Below are 17,520 nucleotides of genomic sequence, written 5' to 3' on the forward strand. Positions count from 1 at the left end.
CGTTTTTAAAGATGCCCCCAGCTTCTTCCTGAGAACAGACTGTTGTGGGGCAAACAGGAAGCAGGGAGCCCCATTAGGAGACCATGAAATGACCTGGGCCCACAATCACAACTCCCTCACACCCACCTCTCTGGCTAAAGCTCATCTTCCTGATAAATGCAAGCCTGACCATAACATGTCATTATGTCCTCTCCGCAAGGACTTTCCATGGCTCCCCACGACCTTCCTGACCAGGCACCACTTCTTCACACAGTCATCAAGGCTGCATGGTGTCCTATGACCTCTCCCCTAAAGGACCCTGCCCTCCAAACCCACGGGATCACCCGCTACTTCCCTGAAAAAGGGCCACAAGCCTGCGATCCCCACCGCCTCTGCCCTCCTTTCTCTGCCCCTAAGTTATTTATTCATCCATCAAGGCTAAGCCCAAACTCAACTTCCTCCGGAGCCTTTCTTGGCTGCCCCCAACTCTGCACTCTTCTTGCACCCCTCTCTATCAGAGTACTCCTTCACCAGTTTCTGGTTAGAGTTCCAACCAGATTGCTAACTCCTTAATGGCAAGCACTGTGCCTGGCCCATTGAGGAATACACAAGGAGCCAAGCATCATGCTAGACATCCACTAAGTGCTCACTCACTGCATGCTGGCTAAGTGAACCAAGTGACCCTTTCGTTATAAATCATCTTGAGATCTTGGGTGGTAGGTGGTGACAGGTTTTCCCCCTTGGCCACTGTAATCTGGAGGCCAGGGGTCTCCATGATGGAGCCTCTGGGGACTGCATGGTCCAGACAAAAGTAGGGCCAGAGTGAGGATGGACCTGAATCCAGGCCTTCAAAACCTTCTGTCCTCTCAGCCAGGCACCACTAGCAAGACCCATACAATCTGCTTTATATTTGACTAAAGCATTGGCAACGGGCTTTTCCTAGTCTCATTCTGCAAGTATACAGATGTAGAAAAAAAGCACCTAGAAGGATCTCAACCAATTAACAGCAATTACAGTATTAAGAGATGGAATTAACTTTATTCTCTTCACTTGATCTTGATTGCTTCCCTAAATAAACATAACAAAAAGTCTTTAAGAAAGAATGCCATAGTACCATCAAGATACACTTAAAAAACGGTTCCAAAAATACAAAGTATATATATATTTTTAATAAGCACAAACACTGGCAACATTAGATCACTGAATACACAATATCATTTATAAAGGAAGACTATAAAACTTGAAACTGTTTCAAATGGGTTGTCTGAAGCATGCAATTAACAACGGGCCCTGTGCTTTCACTCTGAAATAATTATTTTACAAAACATAAGGCAGTAAAATATTGTTCTGGATACCCTGGGCACTTAATGATGTCTCTTATCTAAATCAAACTCTTCCACGGGTTTCATAGACATGTGTGAACCAGCTGTCATCACTGCATCTTAGCTCACATCACACAGGTGACTAATCAGCTCTAAAAGGAACATTTCAAAGACTGTTATTTTATGACTTACAGAGGAAATATCAAAAATGATAGGTGATCAACTATCAACAAATAATAGGTCCTATTTAAGCTGAATGCTACAACAGCAAAGTGTTGACTCGACAAAGATCTGGCTTCTAACTTTCAATAGAAGACCTACATAGCTTTTATTTAGTGAAACAGTATATTAAAACACAGACGATATAGTTGCTTTAGTTACCATCTTTTTAAAGAAATAAAAGGAGGACAAAGAAAACTGTATGTCAGGCACAGTGCTAGGTATCTTAGGTGTATCATCAAATTAATTTTCTTAGCCAATCTGAGATAATCTCCGCTATATCTCTAATGAGGAAACTGAGGCTTAGAGTAATTATCACACAGTAATCACATCAGAGTAAGTGGCAAAAATTAAACTCAAATCCAGGTCTGTCTCACAAGACTACACACTGTATGAGTCTGGAAATGCCACTTAAATGGAGTTTAGCTAAGCTAAGTCGCTTCAGTCATGTCCAACTCTGTGTGACCCCAGAGACGGCAGCCCACCAGGCTCCCCTGTCCCTGGGATTCTCCAAGCAAGAACACTGGAGTGGGTTGCCATTTCCTTCTCCAATGCATGAAAGTGAAAAGTGAAAGTGAAGTCGCTCAGTCATGTCAGACTTAGCGACCCCATGGATGGCAGCCTACCAGGCCCCTCCGTCCATGGGATATTCCAGGCAAGAATACTGGAGTGGGGTGCCATCGCCTTCTCCCAAAATGGAGTTTAAGGACAGGCAAAACCAACATATGATGATATGCATCACACCTAAGATGATGTAAGTCAGAATAATGGTTCCCTCTAGGGGCTGGAGACTGACTAGAAAGTGGCACAGGGACCTTCTAGGCTACTGAAATAATTTTCTTGATTTAGCAGTGGACACCCATAAGCTGCACACTTAATGTTAGAGCACTTTACATTAAGGGTTTCCCAGGTGGCTCAGCAGTAAAGAATCCATCTGTCAATCCAGGAGACATGGGTTCAATCCCTGAGTGGGGAAGATCCCCTGGAGACAGAAATGGCAATCCATTCCAGTATTCTTGTCTGGGAAATCCCATGGACAGAGGAGCCTGGAGGGCTACAGTCCATGGGGTCCCAGAAAGTTGCACATGACTTAGCAACTAAACATCACCACCACCTCCAAGTTCATGCTCTTTAACCACTAAATATCACACAACGACTCAACAGAACTGACCACACTCTAGAATTGACTCCCTTGGACAGTCGGTTTTTCAAAACATTTTGGTAAATGAAGTACATCCTAATTCCACCAGAGTGGAGGCATTAGAACAATAAATCTATTTTTAAATGTTACAGAATGAAAAGTATAAAGTATCAATTTCCTTACTACTGGGAATTTCCCCTCTATAGCCACATCAGAATGAATATAATTTTAAACCTTGCTCTAAAGGAATGTTCATAGATGCAGAGAAAGTAATTTGTAACAAAATCCTTAGAGTTATCTATGGAAGTACCTAAATAAAACTACACAAAATATTTCAAGACATATGTTGTAACTTTATCAACAGTGCTGACCCCCCCCCCCCAAGAGAAGTTTGGATTTTGCTACAAAAACTAAGGCAAGGCAAGAAGACAAAGTTGGTGGGCAAAGAGCATAAAACTCACAGTAGCGGCATTAAGGCAGTGAGTGTAAAATCTCAATGCAAGTTGTAACAAAAACTCAAACAACTTTTCCCAGCAGTAAAGTCATTGTGCCGCATATGGCCGATTAATAAACTCTCCATCAAGTAACAAGTTCTTCCCACCAAAGCTTTGTTCAGACTAGCAAAATCTCATCACCTGGTGATGATGAAATTGTTACATCAATTTGCTCCAAGCCTTACCCCACACATCCGTGTTCCTCTTCAGTCAAGAGGTAATTGCCTCTCCTGAGAGAGGAATTTATTCACCCACAATTTGGAGACAGTTTGGCAAGCGTCTAGTTACAGTTACCCCAGCTTGGGGGAAGTGGTGAGGGGCAGCTGACTCCACACGTGCTGGGTGCATGTCTTTACTAGGTGCCGTGGGTTATGCGAGCCAGGAAACCCAACCTTCAAACTCAGAGCCCAGTTTAATTCATGTTTTAACAACCTGTACACACCAAAAAGGCCAGGCAATTGACTGAAATGATTTTAATTCCTCCTGAGTATTTGCAAATAAGACCAAAAGGACTTTATGAGAATTTTCCAGCATTGGTAACTCATGCACCACTGTTGGGCATGCTGCAAGATTACATAACCCAATATTATCCCAGATGCAAGAGTTGCAACATTTCTAAAAGTAACCATTTAAATGTATTAATTTTTAAAGTCTTTAAGAACCTGCCTAATAAAACTGTTAAGAAAAAAAAAAAAAAAACCTAAGTAGAGTCAAATATGGCCAATTAAGCCTGGGTTCGATGCCTGGGTTGGGAGGATACCCTGGAAGAGGGTAAGTCAACCCACGAAGATGGCAAGGCAACCCACTCCAGTATTCTACCTGGAGAATCCCTGGGACAGAGGAGTCTGGAGGGATGCAGTTCATGGGGTCACGGAGAGTTGGAAACTGAGCAACTAAGCACAGCCAACAGGCCAGCTATATTGAATGGAAAGCACTGACCCAGTATGTTATGAACAGGGTGGGCCTTAAATACATTCACAGCCCTGGTTCAGCATTCCTAAATTATGCAGTTCATGGGGTCCCAAAGAGTCGGACATGACCGAGCGACTGAACTGAAATTATGAATGGGGGGAAAACCCCTCAAAAACAGCATTGTCAGAAAACATTAAAACTTTGAAGTTTTGAAGGGGAACAGAATATGCCACCCATAAATGTGTCAGTTTGAAAAAAAAAAAAAATGTCAGTTTGACACAATGATTATTTTGAATTAATTCCTAGTTACTTCAGAGACCAGCCAGTATAATGACACTCTGACTCCCTCTGTTCCCTTGAAAGCAGATCAATCTTCCATAAGAAGGTACCCTCCCTGCACCAGGAGGGCAGAAGGCATCCTTATCACCAGAGATAGGGAATTCAGGGCTGAGAAGGTTGCACAAACAAACCTTGTTACTCCTTTGCTGATTAGTTACCCTAAACCCAAACCACTTTGTTTTGTCAATTCTTCACAAATTTCTTTCCTTGTCGAAAAGGTATGAAAAAGCTGTGGTCACTGCTTTGGGTTGCATGTTTTTAATCCCCGTACATAGAAATTTTTTTCTCCAATTAATCTGTCTGAGATCAATTTAATTATTAGATCAGCCAAAGAACTTAGAAAGGAAAAAAAATTTTCCTCTCCTACAGTTTCAAAGTTTGTGAAACAAAGGATTCACTTTTTCGCTTAACCCTGCATCAGCTGAAAAAGTCCCACACACTTCTACCCAGAACATCTTAGTTTTATACCAACAATGCATCAGGTGAGATAAAGCAAAATAATATTAACTTTTTTGAATTCTCATTCATTTCCTAGTGTAACCTTTAAAAAAAAAATAGCCACACATCTGAGTAAATTGTACAATGAAAAATCAACCATGAATTATCAGTTTCACTTTCTTATTTTTAGCAAACCTTTAGTATCTCAGAGAAATCTAAATTGTGGGCTTTAAAAAGCAAAAAACAAGGAAATCTTCAAAATTACAAGCCACCTATATACACTCAACTCTCCATCAGAAACCCAGAAAAAAAATTTATAACTTTTACAAACATATTATGCTTATTTTCCTCAAAAGATTACCTCATTCCCTGGATTTCAAAAACTATCTGCCATCTGCCAAATTTGGCTGATTTCAGTCTCCAACAAATCTAAATGGTTACTGTTTTTGTTAAGGGGAAGTTGCCGCCTGGAGAAACTTCTGTACTGATTATACAATGACCACCATTTACTAAGCATTTCTTAACCCCCCCATGATGGGTTTCCCAAGTGGCTCAGTGATAAAAGAATCCGTCTGCCAATGCAGAAGCCACAGGAGACATAAGTTAGATCTCTGGGTTGGGAGGATCACTTGGAGAAGAAAATGGCAACCCAATCCAGTATTCTTGCTGGGACAATCCCAGGGACAGAGGAGCCTGGTGGGCTACACGCAGTCCATGGCTTCCATTGACTCTCACAAAGAATCAGACAACACTGAGCAATTGACAACCCCCCATGATGAGGGGAGTCTGGCAAACATCATCCTGTTGTTGTTTAGTTGCTAAATTGTGTGGGACTCTTCCCTGGTCTTAAAATCTAATCTGGTTTAAGAGCCCTGGGACTCTGTGTGACACTCTCCCAAATTCCACCAAAGGTGGCTTCCCTGGTGGCTCAGATGGTAAAGAATCTGCCGGCAATTCAAAAGAAACAGGAGGGAACTAGGACTGAGGGAAGAAGTGACGGCCCAGCCCTACCCTCCCTCTGGGTCAGCTGTCAGATCCAAGGGGAGAAACCAGGAGACGGCTCCCGGTTGAGAGCCTCAGGGCTGAGCTGGGCTGGGTCTCCGCCTTTCCAGTTGGTCCAGGCCCTGTCGGCCACTTCTTTAACTATCCCCTTACCTCCCGGGGCTACATTACACTGGAAGGATTTGTTATAACAAGTAGAAGCCCATATTCACCAATTGGCTTTACAATCTGAAATTTTACAGCAAGGCTACAACGAGAGCAGCAGGTGACTGGTAGAATTGCTCCAAACTACCATTCTGCGAAGTTAGGGAGGTTCAGGAGGCCATGGGTGGAGAGCAGGGGAGAAAAGACAAATCATCCTTCTATTTTAAGGAGAAGGAGCCTCCTCTTCAGTCCAGGTTTAAAATATATACATTATTTTCAGAGATCTGCTTTCATGCCGTGACACTCGTGCTGAGTATCTCGGCCGCTCCTCCTCACTTGATGGGGAGACAGTGGGTTCTGGGGCTCCCCAGCCCTGAGTGGAAAATACCGTGGCCTGGAAATTAAGGTGACTCGATTATACAGGCTCCGGAAGGGTCCGCCTGGCGTCGCGGGGCAGCCTCCAGGACCTGCGGTCGCGGCCTTCGCAGAGTCTGCACCCCTCCACGCCCACACCCCCACGCAAGGTGGTTCGCAGAGGCCGGCTAGACCCGCTCCCGCAGCACCCACCCTTCCCCCCCATCCCAGGTTTCGGTCAAGTAGCCTGGTTAATCATTCAACGCCGGCGGCGTGGAATATTTCTGTAGAGGTCAACGCGAAAGGTTTCTCCTAAGTTTCACAGAAACCAGCCTTTAGGGACCCAGAGGTTGGCCGTGGCGGGTGGATGGGGGTGGGGAGCGACTGCTCGCGGCTCTCGGAACACCTGATCTCCCCATGCGGCACCAGAGGCAGCGCAGTACGAGGGTGGGGTGCGGGGGTGCAGCGTGAGATCAAGCAGGGCCCCCTCCCCAAAACACCTGTGCAACCCAGATGAGGACGCCAGGGCCTCTGACGCCCCCCTTTCCCAACGCCTGCATCACCCCGGCAAGGGCTCCCCCGGAAGTTGGGGTGCAGCGGGGAGGAGGGGGGATGTTCCCGAGTCCTAGGAGAGGAGGAGTGGAATGGGGCAAGAGGCTCGAAAGACACGCTACCGCGGGTTTCGTTAACCTCTTCCTCTAGGACCAGGAAGGTAGCGGGAGAGGTGGGGGCGAGGGGGAGGACCGGGACGCCAAGATGCGGCAGGAAGACACCTAGAGTCTGATTCCTCCGCTGGGGCGCCGGTACGAAGCCGGCACCCTCGAGGAAGCGGATGGTGGAGGGAGAGAGGAGGGTCCCGTGGCTGGGAAGCCGGGGACCACAGAGAGAGGAGGGCGCGGGGCCGGCCTGCGGAGGTGAGGCGTGCACACCCGCCCGGCCATACCTTGTCCGGGAGCAGCTCCTGCTCGGCGGGGCGGGGGCGGGAGATCGCGGCTGCATCCACGTCCCGGCCGCTCCGCGCGGCTCAGCCCGGCGACCACCGCCGCTCTCGCTCCATGCGTGGCGCCCGCTATGGGGCAGCCCAGCGGCGTCGGCGGCGGGGTGGCTCCGCCTCGGCTCGGCTTGGCCCCAGCCTCGGCTCAGCGCCGGCACTTGTTGCCTCCTCAGCCGCTGCCTGGCTCCCGGCTCTGGCTCCAGCTCCCGGCTCCGTCGCCGCCGCTGCGGAGCTCTCCTGGCCCCACCCCCACCCGACGCACCAATCAGGCCCGGCACCGCCCCTCACGTCGCCGCCCCGCCCGGCCCGAGGCCCGGCGCCCGGAGTTTGGGTAAGGCTCAGCTCCAGCCTGTCTAGCTGTGCGCGCCCACGGTCAGCCGGAGTTCGGCGTTCCTGCTGATTTCCGGGGAACCTCGGCGCCCTCACCTGGAAAGCAGTCTTAAGCTGGGGGGAAGGAGACTCCCCCCAACCCCGCCAAGAACTAGACCCTCAGTGGGGAAAGGGCAGCTCTCAGTTCAAAAGAACTATTTTCCGACTCCAGTCTAACCCAAATCCCTCGTGTTGTCGCCCCTCTTGTAATACATCCGGTGTTGGGAAACTAAGCGCCTGAACGAGGACTCCAGTGGTGTCTTCTGGCCGGAGTCAGTTCGCGACAGGTCCTAGACCGAACCCCGGCGGCCCAAACGCCTGGGCTGAACTTGGGGTTCCACTATGGAAGATGGGGGTAGGGAGAAACAAGGCCAAAAGGGGACTTGACAATTGCTCTCTGCCCATCCAGTACCTGCCACCATCTCTTAGGTGCCCGAATGACGCCTACTTGGCACCAGCACCGGATCTTCGGTTTTATGAAAGCGGCCCAGAACGTGGGGAGAGGAGTTTTGGTGGTTCCTCCAGGTCCCATGGGAGACTCGGGAAGCCAGAAACACAAGATGTCCAGACGCTGGGCCTCGAACCCGCGCCGCGGCCCCAGGGGGCAGGGCAGACACCTAGGTGCAGCCTTAATGGCTGAACTGTGACACATATCCCTCCGGCAAGATGGGGTCTTGGCGCTAACCACAAGCACCCGCCGGAATTCCGGGGACCACTGACCCACCCTCCTATCCAGCGCCCCCGCCGGCTTGCCAGCGCACTGCATTCTTACGTGAGTCTAAGTTTTTGTTGACACAAGTTTGAGGGCGCCAGATAAACCCGGCGCGACCGGATGGAGAGGTTGCGCTGGTTTGAAAGGGCCAGCGCAGGCAACTCGTCCCCTAGCACACCGCCGGGAGGTAAGCCTGGCCAGAGGCGCACCTGAAAGCCCCCTCCTCCCCCAGGTATTTATCTCTCCAGGAAGAAAGCAACCCCTCTTAGATAATCAGACTAAGAAATTAAGAACACCACACCCGCAATTATGCGCATTTTTCAGGAGACCTTCAGAAGCTAAATTACCTGAAAGTGAAGGAATTGCGAAAGTAGTCATTTCAAGAACCTTTGAGCTCGGCCAGCTCAACTGTGGGCTCTTACTCTTAATCCAAACTCAAGAGCAAAAGGGCACCTGGTTGCTGCTGGATGCACAGAGGCTCACCACATGGGTGCGGTCCTCCACAAACAGGAATTCTGAGTCAGATCTGGGAAAGCTTTGATTTGTAGCCTTCAGTCCTTTTTGCTTTTACGTTGATCACATGATTCTCCTAAGACTGGGACATAAAGTCCAAACAGTCAGACTTTTGATAATTCATAGAAAAACATCTGGAAGCATGCAGACGAGCAGTCAACCACCATTACTCCAGATGTGGGGTTGGGGTGTCAGAAGGAAGGGAGATGAGTTCTATAACCTTACTGACTCTGAATTTTTTTTTTTTTTCCAGTTATATTAACTTTCATGGGGCTTCCTTGGTGGTAAAGAATCTGCCTTCATTGTGGAAGACCCAGGTTCGATCCCTGAGTGGGGAAGATCCCCTGGAGAAGGAAATGGCAACCCACTCCAGTTTTCTTATGTGGAGAATCTCATGGAGAGAGGAGCCTGGTGGACTACAGTCCACAGGGTTGAAATGAGTCCGGCATGACTGAGGCACTAACACACATATTAACTTTCATAATTTAGAAAACTAATAAAACATTTTTAAAGAATTCAAGATATTAGAAAAAATTTTAAGAGCTCTACAGAATATGTAAATTAATAAACAAATGAGCCTGTGCATTTCATTATGTGTCAAAATACTTAATTCCAAGTCCATGTTCCTGGGAAAGAAATATGTCAAGACTGTCTATTGTCACCCTGTTTATTTAACTTCTATGCAGAGTACATCATGTGAAATGCTGGGCTGGATGACTCACAAGCTGGAATCAAGATATCCCGGAGAAATATCAACTACTTCAGATATGCAGATACCGCTTTAATGGCAGAAACTGAATTGGAACTAAAGAGCCACTTGATGAAAGTGAAAGAGGAGAGGGGAAAAGCAGGCTTAAAACTTAACATTCAAAAAACTAAGCTCCTGGCATCTAGTCCCATCACTTCATGGCAAATAGATGGGGGGAAAGTGGAAACTGTGATAAATTTTATTTTCTTGGGCTCCAAAATCACTGTGGATGATGACTGCAGCCATGAAATTAAAAGACACTTGCTCCTTGGAAGAAAAGCTATGACAAACCTATGGAAGAAAACCTATGACAAACCTAGAGAGCATATTAAAAAGCAGAGACTTCACTTTGCTGACAAAGGCCTATAGTCAAAGCTCAAAGCTATGGTTTTTCCAGTAGTCATGTATGGATGTGAGAAGTAGACCATAAAGAAGGCTGAGCACCAAAGAACTGATGCTTTTTGTGGTGTTGGAGAAGACTCCTGAGAGTCCCTTGGACAGCAAGGAGATCAAACCAGTCAGTCCTAAAGGAAATCAGCCCTGCATTCATTGGAAGGACTGATGCTGAAGCTGAAACTCCAATACTTTGGCCATCTGATGTGAAGAGCTGACTCATTGGAAGAGACCCTGATGCTGGGAAAGATTAAGGGCAGAAGGAGAAGAGGGCAGCAGAGGATGAAATGGCTGGATGGTATCACTAACTCAATGCACATGAGTTTGAGCAAACTCCAGGGGATAGTGAAGGATAGGGAAGCCTGGCGTTCTGCAGTTCATGTAGTCGCAAAGAGTCAGACACACAAAGTTAGCGACTGAACCATGTTTATGGTTTAAATAAAAATATCTCTACGCTGCTTTTCTGATCTTTAAAGGCTGTGATGGGACAAGACTGACATCTGAAGATTTTTTTCTGCCATCAGATCATTATATTGTTTCTACACATATGCCTTCCCTTTAAATCCACTCTTAGTAGTCACAAACGTATTTCCAGAGACTGTCAGCCAAGGGGTTTTAGTAAAGGAGCTACTACAGTGTCAGCTGGCAACCAACAGGAAATTAAGCAGTATCCTTTGCAGCTGCCAAAAGCTGCCCAGGCCCTGAAATTTAAAAAATAAGCACATTCTCTCCATAGTGCCATTAATTAACGCAGCTGGGAGTGTATCTGTATTATAGTGTGTCTTGGGGGAAATTACTCAATGCTGAATTCCACTCTTCCGCTAAATTACTCAATGCTAAATGCCCATTTGGCTGCAGTCTCTGCCCTAGGGTTGGGGCTTGGGTCCATCATGAGTAGGTAAATATGTATTATTCATTTATTTAACAAATATGAGCTGACCACCTACCAGGTGCATGACACAGGGCTAGTCACTGTGTGACTAGCAGAACACAGACACTTCCCTTTTGGAGCTCACAGTCTAGCAGGAGAAAGAGGAACTTAACAATTAAATGCACTACCAATTGTATGATTACAGTGGTGATATTGGTCAAAGGGAGTGCAAGGTGGAGGGACCACTTGTCTGGGGAACCCAAAAGGAGGTAACATTTGAGTTGAGCTCTGAAGGGTGAGCTGGATTTACTCAGGCAAAGAGGAAAAGAGAGTGGAGAAGAGTTCCTGGCAGGTTCAGGCTACATAAGGGGTGTGGTTGAGGAGGAGGCTGGAGAAGTAAGCAGAGACCGGTAGACAGATCATCCATGGTCTACTATACCATTTTCAGTGGGATCACTCTGACTTAGATGTGAAGAAGAAGCAGGGAAGAGGGAGAAGTTCTGTGGAGGAACAGTTTAGGGGCTGCTGCTATAAAGCAAAGGGCTGTTTGTCTTTGCCGGAGAACAAATAGAAAGAAGTAGATAACAGACAAGACCACAAGACGTGGCAACTGCTCAGCTAGGGAAGAAGCAAGAAGTTCCAGGTCTCTGCTTCTTCAAACAGATGGGTGGTGGTGCCATGTTCTGAGTTGGGGGACCTTCAGGAAAGGAGGATTGAGAAAACCTTCCAAAGGTTCACATTTGGTCAAGGTGGGTTTGAGGTGCCTATAAGATGTCCAAGTGGAGATGTTGAGTAGGTGGTTGGCTGTACGGTCTGGTTCTCTGTGGAGAGGCTGGGGATGTAATGGCTGTTAGAGAGGTGGCAGTGAAGTCCCAAGAGTGAGATGGCATCCTGGAAATGTGTAGAGCCTACCAGAAGAGGACCTACAACTGAGCCTGAGAAACCCTTATCTAAAGGCTCGTGCGCATGCTCAGTCGTTAAGTCATGTCTTTGCAACTCCTTGCAGCTCCATAGACTGTAGCCTGCCAGGCTCCTCTGTCCGTGGGATTTTCCAGGCAAAAATACTGGAGTGGGTTGCCATTTCCTCCTCCAGGGGATCTTCCCAACCCAGGGATCAAACCCACGTCTCCTGCATTAGCAGGTGGATTCTTTACCGCTGAGCCACCAGGGCTTCCCTATCTAAAGGCTGGCCAGAGGCAAACTATCTAGCAGAGGTGGAGGAGCATCCAGAGAGGCAGGGGAAAAAAAAAATAGGAGTTTGCAGAAGTGGGGCCATGGAGCCCAAGGAAAGAATGTGTCATAAAGAGGCAGTAGCCAGCAACACTCAAAATGGATGAGAGACCCAAGGAAGTGAAACCTGAATATATCCACTGGACTGAGTGTCCTTGGTGTCATTGGGACTTTTACAAGCATTATCTGGTGGGGTGAAGGGATGAGAAATAAACTGGAGTGGATTGAGAAGTGAGTGAGAGGTGAAGAAATGGAGAAAGGGGCTAACTACAGGCAAATCTTCAAAGGTTTGACTGTGAAGGTTCAGAGATGGAAATAGCTAGGGAAGAATGTTATGCCAACAATGGGTTTATTTTAGTTTATTTTAAGGTAGAGTAAATTGAATGTGTTTAAATGCTGATGGGAAAGACCTTATAGAGAAGAAGAAGATGAAGGTACAGCAGAGAAAGGACAATGAATAAAGGTGGTCCCTGTGCCCATGGGAGAGGGTGAAACAGAGTCTGAGTGGAAAGGCTGACCTCATGCAGTAGGCTGCCTCCTCTATTACAACAGGAGCGGGGAGGTTGGAGACCAACTGGACCAGCAGGTTTGGTATATGATGATGCATCTTTCCACCACATACCTTTCTCTCAGTTTGGGGAGGAGGTTGGGAGCAGGGCAAGGAGGGATCTGAAGAGAGTGGAAAACATGACATTGTCAGTGCAGAAGGTGGGAGGGCTGAGGTGACCAGAGATACCGCTGGATGGCAAGGAGCATGGCAACCCTCCTAAGATTGGTGGTTTGAACTTGTGAGGCACCCTTTGGCCCTCCTCTGTGATTTCCTCCAGCAGAGCTCAGCTGTCTGCTCTGGTGCAGGCTCACGTGAAGGAACTGCTAGCGCAGAGGAGCAAATTCTTTTTGCCAAGGAATTGAGAACCTTGGCAAAAGTAGGGCTGACATGATGTGTGACCAGAGAGAAAGGACAGAAGTGCATGGGCTGGAAGGACCAAAGCGGCCAAGGCTCAGTCATGCTGGAAGGAGAGGGGATGGAGTCAGAGTTTTGGATGCTTAGGTTTGTGGTTCAGAAGGTGGAGAAGTTTAGGATGATGACAAAGCCAGGATGTGATGGGGGAAAGTAGAGGAGAAAGTCGCTGGAGAATATAAGGTCAAGAGATTGGGGTGCATCCTCTGGGCGGTTAGTGAAGCCATCCAGGAAGCTGTTGGCAAGAACTGGGGTCAGGGTCGTGGTGTGAAAGGCCACGGAGCCAGAGCTAAAGTCTTAAGAGAGTGAGGAAGAAGGAGTAACCAGTTCAGAAGATGGGAAACTTCCAGAAACGGGAGGGCACTGTGGGTTGATGGCAGCATAGAGGATCTGGGGGTAGGGCTGGGTGGCGTGGGGCGGGGGTGGGGGGAAGGTGAGGGGAGATGGGGGGCATGAAAGCAAACACAGTGGGTCCAGTGGGGTTGCCCTAGTTGTCTCTATGGAGCCTGTCAGAGGAGCCCTGCAAGCCAGGGCCACATCCCCTCACGTCTTTCTCCTCCCCGAGATTCCCATCAGGGAGAAAGGCCTGTGGAGGCCTCCCTTTCTTCTCCCCCTCTTCTCCACTGGGGGCTTTTTTGTCCAGCAAAAGAACCCCTATGAGGCACTGGCTGTAAATCAGGAATCCCAGGCTTGCCTCACCTCTGCTACTCATGTTCTCTCTTCTTCAGGGCAATTGTAAGGAATAGAGGAGACAACTTTCTAAATTGCAAAGTGCTGTAGGAATGTTTTCACTCCTTCAGAAGCCCCTTATGAGCACCCATACCTCTCCCAGGAACTCTCTCCCAAAGATTGTGAGTCCCTGCCCTAGAGGAAGCTGTAATCTTGCCCCGGAGACAGGACAAACACACCCAAAACAATTAGAGAGGAATGCACAGCTGTGTCTGATTAAGTGCTGAACTGTAGGATGCAGACAAGAAGAGCTCCGAGCTCAGACAAGGGAACAATTAACCAGAGTTGGGGGAAGTGGGGGAGCCTTCCTGGAGAAGGTGGGGTGGAAGGGGCTCAGACTGTTCATTTATCCTGAGGAGAATAGTTGCAAATATGTCCATTCCTTTGTGGCTGCAAAGTTGTCAGTCTGACATGGGTCTACAGAAAGTTTCCAGGTCGAGAGTTCTCTCTTGGCACCCCTGCTTCTGTTATCACCCCTGTCATTCGTAAGTCCCAGGCTCCCTCCAGCTGGCTGGGTAGCCTGGGGACTACACAGTGGATCCTATGCTTTGCCCTAGGCCTCTCGTGTTTGGGTCTCTCATGTCACCCATTTCCTGGTGAAGAAACAGTGGTTGATCTTCAGCAAGTTTCCCGTGCCCTTTGGTGCCAGCACACACGTGGTATTTTTGCCCAGCCAGACTGTAGGCTTTTGACCATAGAGTCCTGGGTACCCCTCTTTCTGCCATCTGCCTAGGACACCTGCATGTCCATAAACAAAAGCCTTGAGGCCATTCCCACACCTGCCTCCTTTGCTCTTTACTGCCCTTACCTATCATGCCCCAGAAGCATTCAGACACCTGCTGTTCAGATACAGGCCCCATGAAACTGCCCAAGAATCCAAAACCTGCAGCCCCAGGGCTGGCTTCCACCCACGTCGTTATACGGAAGCCAACTCCTGCAGCTCTGTGGACACTGTTCATAATGAGGGTGTTCTTGCTTGGTGGCTAGCCCCCATGGCCTGGTTGGTGCCTCTGTCCTGGGCCTCCCTCCTCCCTTCACTGCAGGCCTGGAAAAGATCCCTTCATGCCACAGAGCCAAGCACACATGTGTAGCATCAGAAGCAGAAATCCCCAGATCTCATATATGCTCTGGACAAAGGTTTCTTCAGAAAGACAGCAGTGAGTTGCTAGCCTGTTAATCAGTTCCAGCTGGGACCATGAAAACAATAGCCACCTCCTGTCAATAGCTAAAAATATGAATTCCTGATGGCAAGTGTAAAGTTCTTAGAATTCTAGTCCAAACTGCTTGGAACTTACAGCTGAGAAAATGAAGGTCCCAGAAGTAGTTTTCTAGAGGCCAAACACCTGATACTAGAGATAATATCTTGAATGTTGACAATTAAGTCACATGTTAAAAATCACCTGACTCCTAAAGCAGACCCTCTCTCCCAAGGTTACTTTGACTTTGCAATAGCAGAAAAACATAAAGCCTCTTTATCGGATGCAGATGCTAGAAACCAATGTCATGATCCCCAGGGGATTTGTTCCATAGCCCACAAGAGCCCTGATGCTGGAAGAACTCTGAATTCCCAGGTGAGTAAGTCTAGTTTGTTCATGACATTGTGGTGAGGTATAAGGTCAGCAGTTTGAAAGGGCATGAACAATCATCTCTATTAGGGTCACCATGTTGCTTTAGGGAATAGAACTCTTGTTACAGAGAAATGCAAAATCATATTCTCAATTATTATCAAACTCCAAAATTACATTTAAGAGGAGAGGCCCATAATTGCAGCATCAAGCATGAGACAGTGCCATTAATACGATTATCAGGGCATAAGCTTATTAGAGGACTTAATGCCTCTTTGCTGGCATCATCCTTTCTAAAGCTTCCCTGGATCTGGAAACCATCTCAATTGGAAACACAGCTGTTACACAACAGTGATTTCCAAGGGACATAACAAAGATATGCTGGCCTTTACCAAAGGTCAGAGCTGCCTGGCTAAGAAGAGCTGAGAACACTTTCAAAAAGGAAGACTCACCTGCATATTCTAGTGGGCATTACTGAGAAAGGAAGTACATCCAGCCCTGAGTCCTCCCCATCCCTGCAGCAAACCAGTCATGGCCAAAACTGTCCCTGGTGATATGCATGCGCCACCTTAAATGGACACAAGAACTTACATTTTGGCTGCTGCTGGTGAAAAATCATGATATGGAGTCCTGCAAACCCAGGTTCAAGACCTACATTCAGATTTAGACCTGTGCATCCTCGTGAGTATAGTAAGACCTATCTCAAAGAGTTCCCAGGAAGGGAAGTTAAGGTCACTTATGACCAAGTGCCTTTAGGCACATGATGCTTAATAAATGTTCATTTTTCCCATGGCCTTGGCAGTGGTAATAAGGTCACGACTCACTAGGTCGAAATTCAGGTAGTATCTTGGCATAGAATCCTGGGAATTATCAACCTTTGTCCTGGGAGCCCACAGAAGGAGTTGTTGTCTGTTCTCACTTCAAAGAATTCAGACATCAGCTGTCATTATCTCCACATAGCATGGAAAGATTAATTGACTGTCCCTGGAAGAAACCACCTGCTTGGTCTTCAGGAACCAGTGACTTACGAAACTCACTTGGCAAACTGTCTCACAATAAAACCACCACCAGTATGGGTAGGATCTCATCCTTAAACATGATAGAGAAATCCAAGAGCAGTGGACGCCATGTAAAAAGTGAAAGCATTAGTCACGCAATTGTGTCGAACTCTTTGCAACCCCATGGACTGTAGCCCACAAGACTCCTCTGTCCATGGGATTCTCCAGGCAAGAATACTGGAGTGGGTTGCCATTCCCTTCTCCAGGGGATCTTCCGGAACCTGGGTGTCCCACATTGCAGGCAGATTCTTTACCATCTGAGCCACGAGGGAAGCCCAATGGACCCCACGGATAGTCTCTAAAAGGGAAGCAAGATACATACAACAATGTGGGTGAATCTCAAAACCACATCTTTCATGTTGAATGAAAGAAGTCATACACCAAAGAATATATATACATGAAGTACAAGAAGACGTGAAGACTAACCTATAGTGACAGAAGTCAGAATACTTATTGCCTTGGGGATAAGGAGGCAAATAACTGGAAAGACGCTTGAGGGAAACTTCTGAGATGAGAAAAATATTCCATCTGTTGATTGGAATAATGATTACATACCATTGTCAAAACTCATCACACTGTATACTTTGCATTTGTGCGCTTCATTGGTTATAGATTAAACCTCAACTAGCAAAAAAAAAAAGGGGGAAGCAGCAGATTTTAAGCAGAGGCTTTCTTGGTGGCTCAGTTGGTGAAGAACCTGCCTGCAATGCAGGAGACCCAGGTTCAATCCCTGGGTGGAGAAGATCCCCTGGAGAAGTGAATGTCAACCCACTCTGGTATTCTTGCCTGGGAAATCCCATGGACAGAGGAACCTGGAGAGCTGTAGTTCATGGGGTCATAAAGAGTTAGACACGACTGAGCAACTAACATTTTTTCAGAGTTTAGGCAGAGGGGAGTACAGGCAAGTGGGAGAAAGAAGGAGGCTCCCCACCATCAGTCCCACTACTGTGGGTAATTTCTCCAGCACCAAACTCTAGGGCAGCTATGAACTGACTTGTCAAAATAAACTACAGATCAGAGAGGATACACTTTA

General features: G+C 47.4%; 1 protein-coding gene across 1 annotated transcript in view; it reads right to left on the reverse strand.

Moving 5' to 3' along the window:
• Positions 1-7,558, reverse strand: part of B3GNT2 (UDP-GlcNAc:betaGal beta-1,3-N-acetylglucosaminyltransferase 2) — a 32,627-nt gene extending 25,069 nt beyond the window's left edge. Inside the window, exon 1 of the mRNA XM_070379388.1 lies at positions 7,288-7,558. The gene's annotated coding sequence lies outside the window, so the exon portion shown is untranslated. The remainder of the gene's footprint in view (positions 1-7,287) is intronic.
• Between the last annotated feature and the right edge of the window lie 9,962 nt (positions 7,559-17,520).

Source organism: Bos mutus, chromosome 11, assembly GCF_027580195.1.
Source record: "Bos mutus isolate GX-2022 chromosome 11, NWIPB_WYAK_1.1, whole genome shotgun sequence".
Taxonomy (NCBI): domain Eukaryota; kingdom Metazoa; phylum Chordata; class Mammalia; order Artiodactyla; family Bovidae; genus Bos; species Bos mutus.